Here is a 14,821-nt window from a genome sequence, read left to right as displayed (position 1 = left end):
GGGTCTTATCTAGTGAAACTATCAGTTAAAAAAAAACGATTTATATACTTTTTCAAACCCTCAAACCCTTTTTCAAACTTTAAAATCATCCTACATCGCTGTTTTTCCTTTGTTAAGAGTGTTTGATCTTCTTTGCTACCCTGGAAATCCAGAGGTCTAGCGAGAGCACAATTTGAATTGTCTCTGCAAGACACTCTGGCATCAAGCAATGATGCACATTACTGCATTACGTAAGCAGTTCTGGGAACCAATCAAATCGGTGTATCTGATGTAGGCGGGCCAGAGGCGAGCTAAGCTAATGACGACAGCGCTGCGACGTCCGGAATCATTTAGTAAACATTGTAAAATGACTACAGATGAACACCAGTTGTTTGAAACGGCTTTGGCCGCTACAATGAACGAGTTAGACTTGGCTTTTCATATAAAAGAGGAATAGAAAACCTGGCGTTATCCAATTGCGTGCAGTGAGAGTTTCAAATGCATGCTTGGTGCCACCCCTCGAGTTAGGCCCTTTTCATTGCTCGATGCCAGACCCTTAATCTTAATGGATTAGGGTCTGGATTTTTTCCAGGCTACTTCTTTGCATGTTCACTTGGCAAACACTGGGTCGGTACTTCTGCAGCAATGTAGGATGATTTTGAAATTATTTTTAAGTCGAGGGAGAAATAAGATGGGAGTTTTTTACCTACCCCAACTGTTTGAACCAGGGATGCACAGGCTAATCATGCACATTGCAGAGAGACAAGACAAGCATTTGAGGTTAAAAAGTATATAAATTGTAAAATAAAATTAAAAACTATGCTTTCGCTATCGCTTTTTTGATAAGACCCTTTTTCCTTGGCTGGGATCGTTTGAAGCTGCATTTAAACAGCATTTTCAAACTCAGGGCACCATAGAAGTCCACTATATGGAAAAAAAATGTTTTTCTCAAAAAGCATCTTTTCTTTACGACTGAAGAAAGAAAACGTCTTTGATGACAAGGGAGTACATTATCTGTAATTTTTTGTTCTGGAATTGAACTTCTGCTTTAAAAATATGGCTGTATGTTCAAAGCCTATGAATTGCCAATTTACACCTAGTACTGGCAGTGTACACCACATTTGAAAATATGTGCAAATGCAACCCTTATTAAAACTGAACTATGTAGTATGTATTTTGCACTGTGCCTAACCTTCTTGAAGATCCTCTGAGCTTGCAAGAAAATGGGAATGCAGTGTACTGCACAAGTCTGTAATTCAAAGGTAGGCCTAAATCTTCCACTCCGTCCTGCTTCTCCATCAACATACCCACCTGATATTGCGTTGTTGCGTGTTTGGTGTAAGGCATCAGGAGAAGGGACCACCAAAACTTCAGCAAAGCAAACCAATCTGGTTTTGCACGGTATCAAATATGTCCTGTGTACATTTACGCTAAATTTGGATTGGATGACCCATGTTGGAAGCTATTTATATGAATTGGTGAACTGCCTGAGACACTGCAGTGTTACACAAGCTCTGTCTTATTCGTTGGGCCTGAAATTGGGAACACCTTGCGCCTCGACACTCTGCGAATGATGATTTTCGGTTCCCACGTGTGAATCATTTGCTGTCTTTATGAAACTCGACTGACCAAAATGACAAGCGAAACCTTTAGCTCCACTTCGTCATCCATCAGTCCCTGCAAAATAATTACAGTGGCTGCCTGAGACCCAAATCGAGGGGTCGAATCTAATAACCTCCATTAACTCCTCAGACATCTCATACGGCAAGTGCAGCGTAATGAGGTTAGGTCTCCTTCAGCAACAGATAATGCTCGGTCTCAAGGCATATTGCGCTCGCACGCCAGGCTGCTTTTAGGGCCCAGGCCGTTTTTCTGGAGAAATGGCATTCTTTGAAGGTGTCCACAGGCGAACCCGGGTGGATATTATCAGCATCTCTCAGCTGAACCGTGATGCCTGCCAGGGTCCTCAGTGCGGTCGACTGGCAGGCTGTCGCTCAGAGCAGTAGGGTTTTTCTTCCCCCTTGTTTTGGCACGGAGGCCGGGGCAGATGCCACACTCTTCCCTCAGGGCTTTGTGTGCGTATGTGTGGATGTATGTTTGGGATGAAACCTGTGGCTGCAGTGTCGTAAGGCAGAGGAGGCAAGCGTTAAATAGCCCAAAAGTGAGGTTTTCACAACAGATGGATGGAAAAGCCAACGGTATTGCAAACCTCTGTGGAGTAGGGATGTAGGGAATGTGATGCACACTCAGAACTGGATTAAAGCAGATAAATTTGTTTGAAAACAGTGCCATTTTTCTTTCCTAATCTCTGATTTAGAGCGAAACTGCCAATGTAGCACAATTTTTGCAAGGTTTTTTCTGCAACACGTATTCGAATCTTGAGGTTTGCTAGGGATGTTCTGATTTTGACTCATAATTTTGAATCTTAAACGTGATCGCATCCATATTCGTAGGTGTTGCAACGGAAAGTGTGGTTCTACCACATATTTTTTACCATTCGGATAAACTGATACATTCAATATCAGCATCAGGGACCGTTTCCAAAATGACAATATGTTTTATGTATATACAATTTTAGAGACGTACATACTGTACCAGGGTCAGAAATGAACTTTTCCATTAAGGGGCAATATTTGCCCCCCTGGAAGGGTTCTTTTTTACAGTCCTGAGATAAATTTGTTTAATCACCTTATGATTGTCTTTAATGTTAAATACTTATATTTACCCAATTACTAATCAAAAGACTGTTTCAAAAATGTATCTAAATTATACATGTAAAAACTGGAGCTCATAGGGATGCAATATTATGACAAAAATAATTTTTGTAGATTATTGGTATTAATGTTCTAATAATAATAATTAATATCGATATAGAAATATCTGATTGACCCGTTTTCAGCGCTGACTAATCTAAGCACCTCTGATTGGTGCATTTCAGCACTGACTAATCTAAGCGCTTCTGATTGGCCTCTTTTTAGCGCTGACTAATCTAAGCGCTTCTGATTGGCCCGTTTTCGGCGCTTACTAATCTAAGCTCTGATTCGTGCGCTTTCAATATTGACTAATCCAAGCCCCTCTGATTGGTGCATTTTCAGCACTGACTAATCCAAATGCCTCTGACATGCCCATTTTTAATGCTGACTAATCTGAACGCCTCTGATTGGCCCGTTTGCAGCGCTGACTAATCTAAGCACCTCTGATTGGTGCCTTTCAGCACTGACTAATCTAAGCACTTCTGATTGGCCTCTTTTTAGCGCTGACTAATCTAAGCGCTTCTGATTGGCCCGTTTTCGGCGCTTACTAATCTAAGCTCTGATTCGTGCGCTTTCAATATTGACTAATCCAAGCCCCTCTGATTGGTGCATTTTCAGCACTGACTAATCCAAATGCCTCTGACATGCCCATTTTTAATGCTGACTAATCTGAATGCCTCTGATTGGCCCATTTTCAGCGCTGACTAATATAAGCACCTCTGATTGGTGCATTTCAGCACTGACTAATCTAAACGCCTCTGATTGACCCGTCTTTAGCGCAGACTAATCTAAGCACCTCTGATTGGTGCCTTTCAGCACTGACTAATCTAAGCACTTCTGATTGGCCTCTTTTTAGCGCTGACTAATCTAAGCGCTTCTGATTGGCCCGTTTTCGGCGCTTACTAATCTAAGCTCTGATTCGTGCGCTTTCAATATTGACTAATCCAAGCCCCTCTGATTGGTGCATTTTCAGCACTGACTAATCCAAATGCCTCTGACATGCCCATTTTCAATGCTGACTAATCTGAATGCCTCTGATTGGCCCATTTTCAGCGCTGACTAATATAAGCACCTCTGATTGGTGCATTTCAGCACTGACTAATCTAAACGCCTCTGATTGACCCGTCTTTAGCGCAGACTAATCTAAGCATCTCTGATTGGTGCCTTTCAGCACTGACTATTCTAAGCCCCTCTGATTAGCGCTTTTTCAGCACTCACTAATCTAAGTGCCTCTGATTGGTGCATTTTCAGCATTGACTAATCCAGGCGCCCCTGATTGGTGCATTTTCAGTTTTAACTAATCCAAGCGTCCCTGACTGGCCTGTTTTCAGTGCTGACTAATCTAGGCGCCTCTGATTAGCCTGTTTTTAGCGCTCACTAATCTAAGCTCCTCTAATTGGCAGATACATTCCTAAGTTCAACAGAAACACATTTGATTGGTTATAAGGCTCAATGTTGCACAAAACATCATGTGAAAGCAATCTGATGCAGTGAGCGGATCTAATAATTGTAATTCCCTGATTTAACACTTTCTACTAATTTTCACATTTAATTTTAATTGTGACAGCCATAATATATTCTTTATTAGTACAGCTGCAATTTTTGCCCCTTTGTCTGGAACTTATGGGGCATTTTTTTTTTTTTTTTTTCATTTTGGTGCCATTTTTGTTAATTTCCTGGTACGTACAATATGCGTGTTTGACATATTTCATTGCTATTAAGGTTTGCTGATAATTAAATTCAGCTAAGTGAAGAGCGCAAATGATTGTACTTTGATTAACCCCACCTACATTTTATTTGCCAATAAAAAACTCATTCACTTCTGTCTTTAGAGGATTCATACAGATTTTTGTCTCCAAACTGTTACATGCCCTATTTAAATGCTTTATATACTGAAAAAAAAAACTATTATTAAAAAACTAAATTAAATACATTTATATACTGCTGATATTGTACATGCAAATGTGCATACCAAATACCAAAATGTACATGAGCATTAAATGAATACATGATTGAATACAAATTTGTTTTTTTCCCCTTTTGCACATATATAGTTTTTCTTTTACTATCACAGTTTCCGGGGGTTGGGTGACATTGTTATTTATAGTTATTACACTAAGTTATAATGTATTTTTGAATATCTAGATACATGCTGCATGCAATTTATACATGCATTGCCACTGCAGATACTTTGCACACACACTCACTTCTGACCTGATTAACATTATTATTCATAAATATGTGCAAGGTTTTTTGTAAAGGTGGTAATCACACATTGCGAAAGTGGAAAATTATTAGTGTGCTTTCAAAAAAAAGTCTAAAAATGAAGCAAGAAATAATTTTTTAAGTCTACGCAGGCAAGGCTCTTTTACGCCCTTGCATCAGAGCTAAGGCTAAAATTAGACCTAAATCATCATGCATTAACGGTTCTCTGAATCCTCTTTGCTCTCTACAATTTATGCTAAGCATTGCAAAATGTCAGTCTAAATTTAGGAGTGGAACAAAGATAAGATTTTCCTCATTTGCGATGAGCCCAACGCTTTGCTGCTGATCTTCTTTATTTTGAATTCTGTTTGTTGATTTGTTGCCCCCTTCCAAATGCATACACACACATACATACACACACACACACACACACACACACACACACACACACCTGCAGCAGGATATTGTGACACATAACTGACAAGTTCTTATTGGGTGAATAAAAATGAAAGCAAGAAGGCCATTCTGAATATGACTGCTTCTGATCAGAGACTAATGGTAAAATATATCTTTAATAAATCTGCACAAGTCTGTTCCTTGACATGATCCTTGACTATCAAGTGGAAATGATGCTAACTATCCTCAGGCGGTCATTTTAAATGTGGCACTACTAGAGAAATGCCACAGTCAACTGCCCTTTTTACAGCTTGTATAATTGACTGAGTCACAGTATTATTTTTTGATATAATCATTTAACAAAATCATCAACACTCTCTTTTACAGAAAATTGCCTTTTAGTATCCAAAAGGTTTCAAACTAACCTTGATCAATTGTGATACAACAGAGGTCAACATGCAAGTAGCAAGTAGCTGAATTACATTTGTTTGTTTGTTTGTTTTTTTGTTTTTGTTTTTAAATGTCTTTTTCCATAGGAACGTCGTTTAGGATTCTTAAAGTGTCTTTTTTTCCTCTCTAGAGCTCACATATGTGACCCTGCAGCACAAAACCAGTTATAAGGGTCAAGGATAGGACAAATATTTGGCTGAGATACAACTATTTGAAAATCAGGAATCTGAGGGAAATTATTAGCAATGTATATTAATAATCAAAAAATAAGTTTTGATATAGTTGTGGTAGGAAATTTACAATTTATCTTCATGGAACATGATCTTTACCTAATGTCCTAATGATCGATAATTTTGACACATACGGTGTGTTTTTGGCTATTGCTACAAATATATCATATTTTCATGACAGGTGCATGTAGATGATGTATGACTCAATGACCTCCAATTCCATTATAGGCACTTTAATAATTTTTTAAGTGTGTGTGTGTGTGTGTGTGTGTGTGTGTGTGTGTGTGTGTGTGTGTGTGTGTGTGTGTGTGTGTGTGTGTGTGTGTGTGTGTGTGAGAAATACATAATAATTAAATAATTAAATAAATAATACAAAATAAAGTGTGTGTGTGTACCTGGTATTCATCACGTTGTGGGGACCAAATGTCCCCACAAGGATAGGAATACCAGTAGATTTTGACCTTGTGGGGACATTTCTCATTTCTCATTTGTCCCCATGAGGAAACAGGCTTATAAATCATGCACAATGAGTTTTTTTGATGAAGTAAAAGTATGCACAATCTCCTGTGAGGGCTAGGTTTAGGTCTAGGGTAGGTGTAGGGCCATAGAAAATACGGTTTGTACAGTATAAAAACCATTACGCCTATGGAATGTCCCCATAAAACATGTAAACCCAACATGTGTGTGTGTGTGTGTGTGTGTGTGTGTGTGTGTGTGTACCTGGTATTCATCACGTTGTGGGGACCAAATGTCCCCACAAGGATAGGAATACCAGTAGATTTTGACCTTGTGGGGACATTTCTCAGGTCCCCATGAAGAAACAGGCTTATAAATCATGCACAATGAGTTTTTTTGATGAAGTAAACGTATGCACAATCTCCTGTGAGGGCTAGGTTTAGGTGTACCCATTACGTACACCATTACGCCTATGGAATGTCCCCATAAAACATGTAAACCCAACATGTGTGTGTGTGTGTGTGTGTGTGTGTGTGTGTGTGTGTGTGTGTGTGTGTGTGTGTGTGTGTGTGAAATAAATAACAAAAAATAAATTATAAATAAATTGTGTGTGTGTGAAATAAATAATAAAATAATTATATAAATTATAAAATTAATTAACTGTGTGTGTGTGCGTGTAAAATAAATAATAATAATAATAAATAAATAAATACCTTATAAATTAGATGTCTGTGTGAAATAAAAAACATAATAAATTAATAAATGATAATAAATTGTTTAAATATGTGTGTGTGTGTGTGTGTGTGTGTGTGTGTGTGTGTGTGTGTGTGTGTGTGTGTGCGCGAAAAATAAAAAAACAAACAAACAAATAAATAATAAAAAATAAAGTGTGTAAGATAAGTTATATATATATATATATATATATATATATATATAAAATTGTAATTATCACACACACACATAATTTATTTTTTATGTATTATCTTTGTTATTATTAATTTCTCACACACACATATATATAATTTATTGTTTATTTAATTATCTTTATTATTTATTTATTATTATGTATTATTTATTTATTACACATCGTATCATTTATTTATTTTATTGTTATCTATTTAACACACACAGACTTTTTTGTATTATTTATTTAATTATTTTATCATGTATTTAACACACACACACACACACACACACACACACATAATTTATTATGTATTATCTTTATTATTATTCATTTCTCACACACACACACACACATATATATATATATATATATATATATATATATATATATATAAACCTGGAAATTTTTCTCCATTCATTAGCAGCCTTGACAAAGAGTTATTTTTTGGACTTTGCTTGCAATCTTTACAGCATGTGATCAGCATGTAATAGCTTGTACACTGTTGCAATGTTAAAGACTCTTAAATCTCGAAAGGAAATTAAATGCAAAGCTAAGTTCTGGTAAACAACTCCATAGCAGGAATGCTTTTGACACCACATGCAGCGGCTGCCCAGAGCAAACCAACCAACATGAGAAACACGTAATTCTGAGAGCGAAAGAAAAAAAGAAACGCTGATGATCAGTCTGCCAGTAGCAGGTGCGGCTCGATTCAAATGCCTGTCAAAGCTAATGTACGCTAATCAGCTGTTGGATTCGCCTTTTTTGGCTGTCACACGTAATGAAAGACAAGAATATGTCATCAGACACTTTTTTCCCTCTCACAGAATTATCAAAGCATAAAGGTGGTGGTGGGCCATTCAGATGAGGAAGAGAGAGAGAGAGAGGGGGGGGGGGGGTCACAAAAAATCAGAAAACAACTGCACAGCCCACGTGGTGGATCATGACAGCAGTCAAGTGAATAACTCAAGAAGGGGAAGCTTCGCAGAATATTGATTTAATGCTGCATTCATGCAGGGAGGATGTTCACCCGCATTACACACGCTCTAATATTCCTCAGCATACCTTGGGCCTTTGCTTTCCCGAGTCGCTCTTAGAAAAAGAGGCTGGAATATTCCTCTCGGATGGGCATTTAGGCACAATTCAGTGTCTCCGAATCGAAGCGTGAACCAAATCGATCAAAATCCAAAGAAAAGAGCCACCTATGGTGGAATGCCAGTGATTAGCACTCATTTTGTGGAAAATAGGGTGTAACTGAGCAAACAAGATGGCTTTATAAAGCATCCAGATGATTTTTTTTTTTTTTTTGGTCAATACTGTGTTTAATGCCACTTTAAAGGAAATTTATCCAATTAAAATAACTAGGGAGTGAAGGATAGATGTGAATGGAAGTGGCTTACAGGTGCTTACAGATGCACAAAAAAAAAATCTATCTATATAGGCTTTTGATGCATTTGTTTGACCCCCAAAAATAATAAATACATTTATTTATTTATGTATTTATTTCTTTTATTGCATTAATATTAACATTTTCTTACGAGTGGATGAAATATCACATAATAAACACTTTAAAGGGTGATAGAACTATTTGAAAATCAGGGGTGCAAAAAAATCTAAATACTGAGAAAATTGCCTTTAAAGTTGTCCAAATGAAATTATTAGCAATGTATATTAATAATCAAAAATGAAGTTTTGATATATTTGTGGTAGGAAATTTACAATATATCTTTATATCTTTACTTAATATCCTAATGATCGATAATTTTGAGAATTTTGACCCATACAATGTATTGTTGGCTGTTATATACAAATATAGCTGCGCTACTTAAGGTCCAGGGTCACATGTAAGAAATATTATTTACATCAAGACACAAAAATTAAAATAATAGAGGCAAAATTATATTTTCATGACAGGTGTATGTAGATGATGTATGACTCAATGACCTTCAATTAAAAGGGTGATTTACTTTTGACTCTATTTCTCATATTTTTATATTTATCTTTGTAATGTCATTTTGATAACATAAATTGACCATTTTTTATGAAAGTCATGCCTTATATCAAAACTAATCTATTGTATATACATGTATGTATGTGTGTATATATATGAAATTAAGTCTTACCATATAAAAATAAAATTATATTTTGAAATATAATCAAAAATAGTCTATTGCCAGTACATAATTTAAGGGAAAATGTAATTGGGTTTGTATATATACTGTAAAATGTAAAGTAAAAAGTAAAAAAAATAGCCTTTATATGCATTTGTTTGACCCATAAATAAATAAATAAATAAATAAATGTATTTATTTATTTTATTGCATTAGTTTCAACATTTTCTTACAAGTGGATGAAATCTCAGATAATAAAAAAATGTATACAAAAACTAAAAGTTGATTTTTTTCTCTCTATTTCTCAGAATTGTATATATAACTATGTCTTTGTTATGTCATTTTAATAACATAAATAAAATAACATAAATTTAACATTTTTGCTGAAAGTGGAGCCCCAAATAAAAAAAAAATAGCTATTGCAAATACATAATTTAGGGGGAAATGTGTATATTTGTGTGTGTGTGTGTGTGTGTGTGTGTGTGTGTGTGTGTGTGTGTGTGTGTGTGTGTGTGTGTGTGTGTGTGTGTGTATATATATATATATATATATATATATATATATATATATATAATTAAGATGTCTTACCATATGAAATAAAATTATATTTTGAAAGCTTTAGTTTTACAATAAATGTCTAGTAGCAAGAACTACCAGTTTTCGTTTTTTATATTTAAAATAATCATTTAAAACAGTGTTGACCGTGTTAACCGTGTTTACTAATAAAGTTATGTCCGTACAAAACATGACTTGCTATAAAGAAAAATTTCGTTTATGTGATTTATTTCTATTTATGTCGTCTAAAATATATTTTAAATAGCATATACGAATATTATATAATATGTTAAAATACAACAACTTTATCTGTGATGCTATATTACATGAACCCAGCATGATTATTATCATTAAAGCAAGCGATTATCACCAAGTAATCAATAAATGAAACTACCTATGGAGAGTCTTACTGGTGCACTGTTTGTTCCCGCAGCTTTGAAGACGTTTTGACCTCAGACATCAGAAGACATTCCCTATTTCTCTTCTCACACATTCTTGTGCACCGAAATCAGCGAGGAGGAGCGTGTCTTTCCCTCCGCTTGCGCCCAATGGAGAGCAGCGTTATCAATGTGCACGCGTCCAGCCAATAGGAGCGCTCCCCCTCTGATGACGCGACGCGGCGACTCGGATCTCTTCCCACTGCGCAGGAAGCGAGACGCGCAAAAGAATCAGAAGTTAAACGCAAAGGTAACGCGGCGCACGCAACAGCAAGCAGCAGTGTGTGTTTTTTTTTTTTTTTTTTTTTTTTTTACTGTAACCGCTCGGAGTTTCCCCGCGAACGCAAGAGGAACCCGGCATCGTGAGCAGAATGAATGGTTGGTATCGATATTACTTCTTTTTATTCTATGAAAAACACTTTGGAGGACGCGTTAGATGTTTATCGTATAGTCTCCTGACTAACATCTCAGTAGTTTTCAAGATTTTGTTTTGATATGTGTAAACGTGTTCTGCAATAACAAACGTACTGTTTTAGACTATTTTCTAGCAGCTACTGTCGATTTTGTGTATTCCTGCATGCTTCAACATTGTTTTTAAATTGGATTTACTGAGAAAACAGATATATTACGGTATGTTATAAACATTTTCTAACGTTACCTGATCTAGTCCAGTCTAAACCCAATAACCCGTTCAGCCAATAATTGTATTATTATTAAAAGAAAACCGTTTTATTTTAACATTCTGAGGAGATTTATCATCCCATGTGGAAATCCGACGCAATTTGTCTGAATTTGACTCGTGCTGTGAAGTTGTGACAGCCGGTGACCTGTGTCAAACACTTGTGTGTTTGTTTTTTCTTCATTAATCATATGCAGAGTTTTATAAATGCGGCTCATAAATATAAAAGACGCTTGTTTAATATTAATTTCAACATCTTGAGAGCTGGGAAACCTGAGTTTTTTTTTAAAGCCTTATTTAGATCTCAATGCATTGCAATGAGACCTTGCACGACTGTTTGATGTCTGAGGGTCTTCAGATGTTTTTAATTAGGACCTGTAAAAAAATCAGTCTGTCCTGTTCTCTGGGGCGATGCTTTGAAAAAAAAAAAAAAAAAAAAAGGGCAGGAGAACACAGAAAGTCACTTCAGTGGAGGATCGGCTAATCAAATTTTTATAGCATTTTCTCATTTTTTCCCTCTCTCTCTCTCTCTCTCTCTCTCTCTCTCTCTCTCTCTCTTCTCTCCCTCCCTCCCTCCCTCCCTCGCTTTCTTGATCCCGGTGAACGAGTTTCTCTTTGTCTGCTTCTTTGGTAACCACACCTCCCCCCAAAACGCAGCCGGCTCAGACACCTGAAGGCTAGACATAATGATCAACGCAGTCCCCATGAGTCTGGATGCCTGCCAGTTGTTTTCGCTTTTTTTTTTTTTCACTATTTTGTCTCTTCTTCTGTTTTTTCCCCCCTTGCATCTCTTTCCCTGCACAATCAAGGGGCCAGCGCTCAATGTTGGGGGCCAGTATGCAGTATATGAGGGGCCAGCTCTTCTGCAATGTATGGACCATGGAGAAAGAAGTCTGGCACACATGCAAGGAGAAGCATGAACAACAATGTCTCCTTGTGTGTGTGTGTGTGTGTGTGTGTGTGTGTGTGTGTGTGTGTGTGTGTGTATGGCAGCGGGAGTCTTTATTCAACCGTGCTGTTCAAAATTGCACATCAGGTCTTTTTTTTTTTTCCCAATACAAAACCTGTCAGTTTACAGTGCATGTTTTGCTTTCACAAAGATTGCTTTTGAGGATCCAGATACTCTTGGTTTTCTCAAATCTGTGGATTAGACAAAAGCGTTGGATTCTCAGCTTGTTTAAGTGCTTTGTCTGTGTAAGATTAGGTTTACCGCATGTGAAATTACATAGAGTTAGGCGTAATAATGCAAGAATGAGTGTGCGATGAGAAAAGCTGAAAGGATGGAGTTGTGGCTGGATAAAACAACCTTTTTGTACCTTTGTATTATCATTTTAAAAGAATTGTATGTTGAGGACTATTAAAGTCGACCAAAAAATTCTTTAGACTTACGAAATGAATAGAGATTTCAGTGCAGAATTCATGTTTGATATGACATTTTTTGAACAAAAAATTAGTAGCTGGATGCTGATGTGTTAAAAAAAAAATCCTGATTGATTTTATTATTGTTTTTAAAATTACAGTTACTGTCATATTTTCCTGAATATGGGTCCTGAAATCGCCATTTTGTCCAATATTTTTGGACATAGCCTGCTTGTGTTTTCTCACACGGCTCAGAGCCGACATGTTGGGAGTACAATGGCACTAAGTAGACGGCAGATCCTTTCTTTCTCGCTCTCCTCCTCTGCCATAAGCCTTTGAAGGGGCGTAATAAAAGGTTCAATAGAAGCAACAAGCTGTTTTTTTCTCTCCTCTCACGCGTTCTTTAGGCATTCTACCTGCGCATGAATAGGAGGCCACTGAGACTCTCTGACAGAGGAAGAGTGTTTATTGAGGGCTAAAGGGCTCAATACAATCAGACAGCCTCACGTAGAGAACCGCACGGCTTGGGCGAGAGGCCATGGGCGTGTGTTCTCCCTAGCGTCACACCCATTGACTCCGTTTTGAGCGAAGCGAACCTTTTTGGGCTGCCAAGGGGAAAATCGTATAGTAATGCACATTGTGGATATAGATATCAAGCATGTTTTTGGTAGATGTATTTTTGAGCATCTCAAGACTTACTCAAAAGAAAAATGAACGTTCTTTATATGCATTTCTGGTTCCATTTAGAACGTTAAACATCCTCAGAATCTTTCCATTCCACAAAAGATTCTTTAGAATGTTAAAATGGCTCATTTAAGAACTGCTTTGTAAAAGGGCATCTCTTCGGAACCCTTATTTTATTTTGGAGTATAAATCTTATCAATTATTCAACATTTTAGAGAAAGATTGTCAAACACTTTTGCGTCATCAACACAGATGAATTCTGGGAGTGATTCGCTATGCTAATGAGCAGTTTTGCTTTTCAGTTGCAGTTTTCGTTTGTAATCTTTCACACAGTAGCTGACTTAAAAAAAAAAGAAAAGAGTAACTGATTGTTTTTATTATCTGACCCTGGACCACAAAAACAGTCATAAGGGTCAATTTTTTTAAATTGAGATTTATACGTCATTTGTAGCTAAATAAATAAGCTTTCCATTGATGTATGACTATTTGAAAATCTGGAATCTGAGGGTGCAAAAAAATCTAAACATTAAGAAATTCGCCTTAAAAGTTGTCCAATTGAAGTTCTTAGCAATGCATATTACTAATCAACAATTAAGCTTTGATATATTTACAGTAGGAAATTTACACAATATCTTCATGGAACATGATTTTAATATCCTAATGATTTTTGGCATAAAAGAAAAATCAATCATTTTGACCAATACAATGTATTTTTGGCTATTGCTACAAATATACCTGTGCTACTTAAGACTGGTTTTGTAGTCCAGGGTCTACTAATCTGAGCATTGTTGTGGATATTTCCCTCTTAATGTCTAAGATGGTTAAAGGAATAGTTTGTTTGAAAATTAATCTAAATCCAACATTTTTTGAATTTTTCAAAATGTACTTACAAAAAGGATTTTCAGATTTCAGTTTTAAGATTTAACCTTCCTGTCAAACAGCATCAGTAAAATGAGTTCATAAAGAGTTTCAGGCTACACCTACATATATCCTTCCTAAAAATGTCAAATTTTTCATCTTTTGTAGCAGTTTTCAATTTAGTCTGTATAGAAATATATCCATTATGTCAGCTAAAGCTTAAACTACACAGCCCAGCATTAAAGGAAAATATGTAATAATATTTATGCCTGCTGAATTATGGGGTGGAATTTGAATGGAGGGTTCTTGACTTATTCCTCTCGCGCTCAGTGTGAAAACGCGTCGCCGGGTAGAGGTTAATTGTTTTTAGATCTTTATGTGTCAAGAGAAAATGGAGAAACTGGTGCATAATTGAGCTCCTGGTCGTTTGAGTGATTATGGATTAACGCGCCTCTCCAAAGGCAAAAGACGGCGAGGGAAGGAGCGAAAAGAAAGGACGAAAAGACCCATGTTGTGAGCTGCAACCACAGGGGTTGTCTGGTCTTTTCAGAGCGAGAGGGAGTGGAGGCTTGTTTGGTCAGTGGCCCTTGGGGGCTTGACCTTTGACCTGTGCTGTGCCCCTCTGTGCTCCAGGTGCAGGTCCGTTCTCCACGGTTTTCATCACACACACATTCACTCCAGAGGGCTGGGGGTAATGTTGCATGATGCCTTTTTAATTTTTGTTTGTACGAGGTGGGGCCGAGACCAAAAGGGTTGCGAGGGTGG

The 14,821-nt window shown here is 36.9% G+C and overlaps 1 long non-coding RNA gene across 1 annotated transcript in view; it reads left to right on the top strand.

The window, feature by feature from the left end:
- Nucleotides 1-10,799: 10,799 nt before the first annotated feature.
- The window catches only part of LOC141338299 (uncharacterized), a 37,014-nt gene continuing 32,992 nt past the window's right edge, over nucleotides 10,800-14,821 (top strand). The window contains exon 1 of the long non-coding RNA XR_012355817.1: nucleotides 10,800-10,854. This is a non-coding gene — a long non-coding RNA (uncharacterized lncRNA). The remainder of the gene's footprint in view (nucleotides 10,855-14,821) is intronic.

The sequence above is a fragment of the Garra rufa genome, chromosome 7, assembly GCF_049309525.1.
Source record: "Garra rufa chromosome 7, GarRuf1.0, whole genome shotgun sequence".
NCBI lineage: Eukaryota > Metazoa > Chordata > Actinopteri > Cypriniformes > Cyprinidae > Garra > Garra rufa.
Note: the sequence above shows the minus strand (reverse complement) of the source record. Positions and strands in the feature narration are given on the sequence as shown.